The 6,826-nt window shown below is 45.4% G+C and overlaps 1 protein-coding gene across 1 annotated transcript in view; it reads left to right on the top strand.

Annotated features, from left to right (window-relative positions):
- The first annotated feature begins 1,012 nt into the window (after positions 1–1,012).
- Positions 1,013–6,826, top strand: part of CASR (calcium sensing receptor) — a 53,136-nt gene continuing 47,322 nt past the window's right edge. Inside the window, exon 1 of the mRNA XM_035274044.3 lies at positions 1,013–1,126. The gene's annotated coding sequence lies outside the window, so the exon portion shown is untranslated. The remainder of the gene's footprint in view (positions 1,127–6,826) is intronic.

Raw genomic sequence — 6,826 nt, 5'->3', positions numbered from 1 at the left:
TCCTAAGCAAACTAATGCAGGAACCGAAAACCAAAGACTTCATGTTCTCTCTTATAAGCGGGAGCTAAGCCCTGAATTCACATGGACACAAAAATGGGAACAAAAGCTACTTGGGTCTACATTAAGGGAGAATAGGGGGGTGGGAACATGGGTTGAAAGCTGCCTATGCTATCTATGCTCCTACCTGAATGACAAGATCATTCGCACACCAAACCTCAGCATTATGCAATTTAAATTTACTCATGTAACAAACCTGTATATGCACTCCCTGAACCTAAAATGAAAGCCAAGATAAAAACTACTTAAAAATAAACAAATAAACAAACCTCTATTTTCTGGGGACATCTAAATGATTGTGGTGACATCAGTATGGCTACTTCAAAATAATATGTCCTTCCTGAGATGTATATGTCTATGAAGGACACCAGCAGTCTGAGGGAGGAGCAGATTTGAATGGTCCAGTGGAAGAACATAGAATTGGAAATCTGAGAACTGATTCCAGCTGCAGCTTTGCCAGTTACCAGTTGTTTAGCATTGGACAAGTCACTTAATCCCCTGACTCTCAGGTAGCTGTACTGCTGTTGCTGTTTAGGTATCATGGAACTAACGTTAGTAATCATTTCTTGGTCTAACAATGCTCCATCTTTTCTTCCTAGGGCTAGTCATATTTTGAAAATGAATTGGTTTCACAGTATGTGCTAATCCATAAGTTTGCTTTGAATTTATTTAAATTAACAGCATATCATGAGCATTTTCCTATGTCTTTGGGTAGTTTTATGAGATGTTCTTAAAGATTGCATAGTATTCTATTATGAGACTATACCATCTTTGCACAACAAGCCTCACTTGAGGAACATGGAAATGCCTTTATTTCCTATTAGAAATAGTGTTACCAGGTACAGAGAAAAGGAATGAATCCGGACTTCTCCAATTGAGATTACACTTCTGTGTTTCAGCTATACAGGCCCATCTGTCTCTGGCTGGAATTAGGATCCTTAAAAGAGAAAGGGCTGAAGGACTGCTCACTTAGAAGAGTAGAAGGGGCTGAACAGGACAGAAGGTACAGTTGCGTACTGAGGATTGACATGCCACACACTTGCATGTGTCAGTACAACAACCCTGTGAGGTAAGGCTTATCTTCCATTACATTTGCTATAAGAGCTGAACGGAATCCATGCTCACAGCTACCATGTTGAAAGGGGAAACTGAGAAGGGCCCAGAACCACCGCTTGTTACCACCCCTGAGACTTCACCATCCTCTCCTCCACTCCATGACACCTGCCCTCTCCTTTGCCTGTCCACACCTTCCATCTCAATGCCCCAGTCTTCTCAAACACATCCCTCGGATACTCACTGATTTATCCTTTCAGGACTTCTCAATCATGTATTTAGCATATTATTATAAATGATCTAATGCTCAGATTCTTAGGGTCACAACAGTTGATGTACATAGCCTTGCCTATGCGCAGTTAAGTCACTTCAAGATGGAAAACTCCCTGGTTAAATTTAAAATGTAATAATCCCACAACATGGATACTCTGGACTAAGTATATATTTTATTTTAAACAGTCTTAAATAAAATATATACATTTTAAAAATCTGCTAAACACTGTTTACTAATCTCTATACTCTTCCCACTCACCTCCACCCACCCTCAAAATCAGGCCACGCTAGTAGCAAAATTCTCTGCTTTCCTACAAGAGTGTGTGGTGTTCATTTGCATCTCTGTTTAGGTGAGTTTATTTCCTAACAGCCATGGCAGTGGGCAGAGCCCACAAGAGTCTATACCATTCTCTGCCTCTAAACAATCACAAACAAATGAAGTGAGTTAGATGACTTCTAATATTTTTTCCAAATTTAAAATTCTGCATAATTTGGCCATATCTTAATGTTCCAGTAAAATTGATCCTTCCATTGTGGTTTACTGTGTTAACAGTTTGCACACTAAAAATTAGAAGAAAGAAGCCTCAGCCAGTCACAGTGGGATAACACGCCTGTAATCCCAGCACTTTGGGAGGCCAAGGCAGGTGGATCACTTGAGGCCAGAAGTTTGAGACCAGCCTGGCTAACATGGTGAAACTCTGTCTCTACTAAAAATGTAAAAATTAGCTGGGCATGGTGGTGCACACCTGTAATCCCAGCTACTCCAGAGGCTGAGGCAGGAGAATTGGTTGAACCTGGGAGAAGGAAGCCACAGTGAGCTAAGATTGTGCCACTGTACTCCAGTCTGGGCAAAGAGTGAGACTGTCTAAGAAAAAACAGAAGCTTCCCATTCCTAACCAAGTAAACTATGAAATGATGAGAGTGTACATTTCCGTCCTAACACTGCTAGCGTCTGGCCCTGGGACTTGCCAAGCTGCTTCCTGTTTCTGAGCCACAGTTTACCTATTTGTAAAATGGTAGATTTATACTAAACATTCTGAGATGCCTTCTTGGGCCCAGCATTACAGTATTGGATTCTAATCATGTATTCATTCTGCTCAGAAATGTTTCTGGTCTTATGTTATCAATAACCCTTGGTAGAGTCTGGCACATTGGGACTAGATCTGCAAGCCCAGCACAGGCTCGCTGGCGGCTGTTTGAAGGAGTCACTCCCATGATCAGTAAAGCAAAGGCAGCGACGTTCCCGCTGTGAGGGCCAGAGGCCAACTCCGGGGAAAACCACTCCTTTAGCGCCACGCATTACAAAACAACCTCACCTCCTTGCTGACGCTGTCGCTGCATCCGGGCTGCAAATCGAGCTAGAGATCTTTCTGCTCCAGTACAGCCTGCCCTGCAGCAGAGGCGGATGCGGATCCGGGCACCGGCGTGAGGGAGACTGCAGGAGCGGCCTGGGGCGGGGTGGGGCTGCTGACCGTGGAGAAAGAAACCTCTTTCCCTGAGGATCTTCCCCTCTCCGCGCCACCATCCCCACCCCCTGCAACAGGGCAGTGGCTGAGCCCATCTCTGTAGGTGGGAGGTGGGTTGGGAGAGAGGAGGAAGACCCTCTCACCTGAGCAGGACTTGGAAAGGAGACAGGAAGAGAGCCCACTTCCAAATCCAGCCGCTTCCACTGAGGTTCTGTCTGCTTAGAAGGGGCTTCCTGGGACCCACCAAACCCCTCACACCACTTGGTCATCTTACAAGAGAAGACACCAAAGCCCAGGGAAGAAAACAGCTGTCCCAAAGAGGAGCAGCTGGGTAGGACTAGAACTACCATCTCCTGGCCCCTTCTCGGTCCCCCTCCACTAGACTTCTTCAGCCAAAGGCAGTTTGTCTTCTTTTAGTTTCTTTGCAAACCTGCTTTCAAATTGCTGCATTGACTATTGTCATTTTAGAGACATCAGAATGCATCCTAATCATGATCCCACTGTAGAGGCGAGAAGTGTGTCCTGCAGCTAATCCTATCCACCATGCAGACAGGATGCTACCCCAGTCTCAGAGGACACCATTTTGTTGGGTGGCTTACCCGGCTTTCTTCCCCAGTGCTGTCTCAGAATCATACATTTGCTTTTTGAAGGTGTCCATCCCACCGGGGCCAAAGTAGGCATTCTAGGACTGGTCAGGAGGTGGCAAGTCACCATCCTGATCAATTCAGTTAGCAAAGGCACTGGTTGGGAAGAGAGAGGGAGTCACTATCATCATATGAAGAGCTAACGTTTTTTGAGCCTTTACTATGTGGTAGGCTTTATGTTAAATTCTTACTAGCACTGTTTTAATATAATCCGCACAGCAACCGTACTGCTGTTATTCCTGTGTGGGCAATGAGGAGAGGAGGCACATAAGGAAAAGGGATTACTAGGTAGGAAGAAAACTCAGCTTCCGTTCTTGCTCTACCTCTGTGTACTCTCGGGCAAGTCACTTAATCTTGCTTTTCTGGTACATGAAACATCTGAATTGGAAGAAATTATATGCATATGTGCATTTTTCAGAAATTTTCATCAGCATCTCAAAGATACCCATTACTCCCTCCCACTCACACACACACAAAAAAAATCTAAGAAGTCTCAGGACTGTCTCATTTTACAGCCTTTTTCACACTAAGCAATCTACCCTGCATTCTCCTCTAACCTTGTAAATACTGATGGGCTTGAGCAGTACTGATAGGCAGATTCAGATTACGGTCACCCCTGAGCCAAAGACCTCTCCGTAATTCAGGGGTAGGAGGGCTCCTGGCTGCATGCTGGCCTTTCCGGCACACCCGCATGTCCAGATAGCCATCGCAGGAAGGATGACATGCGGATGGGATCATCAAATTCACCCTCCACCTACTTGCGACACCTCAGCATTTTTACTTCAGCTTATTGTATGCTTGCAACTGGACTCTACGTTTATATTATGACCCCAAGAAAAGATTCAAAATCCCTTTTTTTATTGTGCTATAAAGAGAATTCCAGTGATAGAGCCTCCACAGGGCTTGAGGTAAAGCAGCCATTCATCAAGCACCTGCTGTGTCCTGAGTATGCCAGCAATGAATAAGACAGACCAGGTCCCTGGCTGCATAAAGAGCAAGAGGGGCTGTGGCAGGGAAGCTCCAGGCAGATGCACAGAGCAGGAGAGTGAGGCCTGGAGAACCAGGAGGGGCTTCCTTGAGTTCCTTGAGGATGGATGAAGAGAAATGGATTAAGCAAGAGGCTCAAGTCAGAGGGGCGGAAGAGCATTCTGAGAGGAATGGTAAGGGCCCGAGAACTTGGCCCACTGGAGGAATTGAAGGGAGGGTAGGCTAAGTGCCAAGAGAAGGAGAGTCACGTGGGAGATGCAGCTGGATAGGACGCAGGGCCAGTGCGTGCAGGGCCCAGGAATTGCCAGCTGGGACGCTAACTGGCTGTGGGCTGTTGGCAAGGCAGGTAATATCTCTCATTTTCCATTTCCTTATCTTAAAGGTGAGAGTCGAATTAGATCAAAAGCCCTTTCTGACTCTACTGTCCTGTGATATTGTGACTTCAAAGAAAGTGAAATGATCACTGAGAAAGAGAAAAGTGGCCACTGACAACCTGGATCTGGGTGGTCCTATAAGCTAGGCCTTGGCGTTCTCTTATTAAACAACTTCACAGAACATCAGCAGCAAGCAGGGTGTCTCCGTGACCATGATAAAGACAAAAATAAGACCACTCCACAATCGTGTCTGAACACAGATATAAAACATCAACAGTGTCCAAACCATAGAAAGGACCAAACATTTCCCTGTTCTGGCTCGGAGCAGTGAGTGCTACTGCTTTACCATTACAGCTTCAGTCTCACTTTTTCTTCCTCCCTTTTAGACACGATTCATTAGGATACAGAATCGTAGAATTTACCCCTGCTTCTGACAGCATGCAAAGATCCGCTTCCATTAAACCCTCCCCAATATCTCCTACCACAACCCCAGTCCTGTACATCCTTTCTAGCACCTTGTCAGTGAGACACCCCACAGTTCTCCTTCTCTGCTATGGGTAGCAAATCCAATTTATCCAAGCACAGGGCGTTCCTCAGGCAAATGCAGGGCTGGCCATACACTTTATTCTCCGGGTGCCTCTCTTATCTCACCAGTTCCAGCCCTGTCCTGCGGGTCTTTGGCTGGAGGGAGTTGACATCAGTCCCCTCCCCTCCTCTAATCTCATCACAGGTCCCCTTTAAGCCTCAGGGGGTTGAGGAGTAGAGCTGGGAAGTAGAGGAGAAAATGAGGAAGAGAAACGCTTGAGGGCAACTTCACAAGGGGAACTTTGTCCACCTGATAATGTGGGAACAGAATTAAAATTGTCTCAAGAGCGAACATTTCTTCTCTCACTTGAGGTCTGTGTTTCTTCCTTTTATGTCTGTGCCCCACTCAGATTACGCGTGGGCTTCTTGGGAGGTTGTGGTATTCTGTTTCCCAACCAAATACCACCATCTCCCCTAAAGTCATCTTCACAGGAAGGTAACCAGCTCCTAGTGGAACCGACCCATTTGACAGTATCTAAGGGGAACAAAAATTGTTGCTGCTGGTGATTCAGCTTCACAGCTTGGACTTCCCACCCTTAGCTAAAAGTTTTTCCCTGGGGGGAGTGAGTCCCCAGCATACAACCTACGCTATTCTGTTCATGTGAGCCAATGGTAAACAAACCAAACTCCTGATGCCTCCTAAGTCAGATGACAACCAAGGGAAAGAAGTGACCTCTATCTGTGGCCACAAAACAAACTATAGGACTCTTACTCCTCTCATTGAGAAAGCTGGTGAAGTCAACTCCTTTCAACTTGCAGAAGCCATTGCTCACATCAGGCACATAACTGTTTCCAAAGCCATGGAAATGTGCAGTTCATGGCAAAAGTAGGGTTTTCTTTATGCTCAGTTTCATGAAGAGGTCAATCAACTTTTTCAGTAAAAGGCCAAATAGTAACTACTTTAGGCTTTGTGGGCTAATCTTTGGCATAACTGCTCCAATCTACCCTGCAACACAAGAGCAACCATAGATACAATGCAAGTGACTAAGCATGACTCTATTTCAACGAAACTTTATTTATAAAAACAAGCAGGCCAGATCTGGCCCATGGACTGTAATTGGCTGGCCCCTGATGTAATGTAACCAACACATGGGCACAGCTGAGTAATAAGAGGAATAATAACCTTCCCCATTACTTTCTAAAGAGCTTACTTCTCGTTAGAGATACTGAGAGTTTTTTAATCAGTTTGGAAACTTCTGGAGGATTAAATAAAAAGGGGGAGAGAAGAGAGAAGAAAGCGAAAACGAGATGATGGAATTTTATTTATTTCAGATGAGTAATGGAAGAGTGGAAACAGTTCTTTGTAAGGCCTCTGCATATAGCAGGCTGACCCTAGTCTTCTCTTGCCCAGACTACTTGGTCAGGAGTCACTCACTGAGGCTCAGGC

This window comes from Callithrix jacchus, chromosome 15, assembly GCF_049354715.1.
Source record: "Callithrix jacchus isolate 240 chromosome 15, calJac240_pri, whole genome shotgun sequence".
In the NCBI taxonomy this organism is placed as follows: domain Eukaryota; kingdom Metazoa; phylum Chordata; class Mammalia; order Primates; family Cebidae; genus Callithrix; species Callithrix jacchus.
Note: the sequence above shows the minus strand (reverse complement) of the source record. Positions and strands in the feature narration are given on the sequence as shown.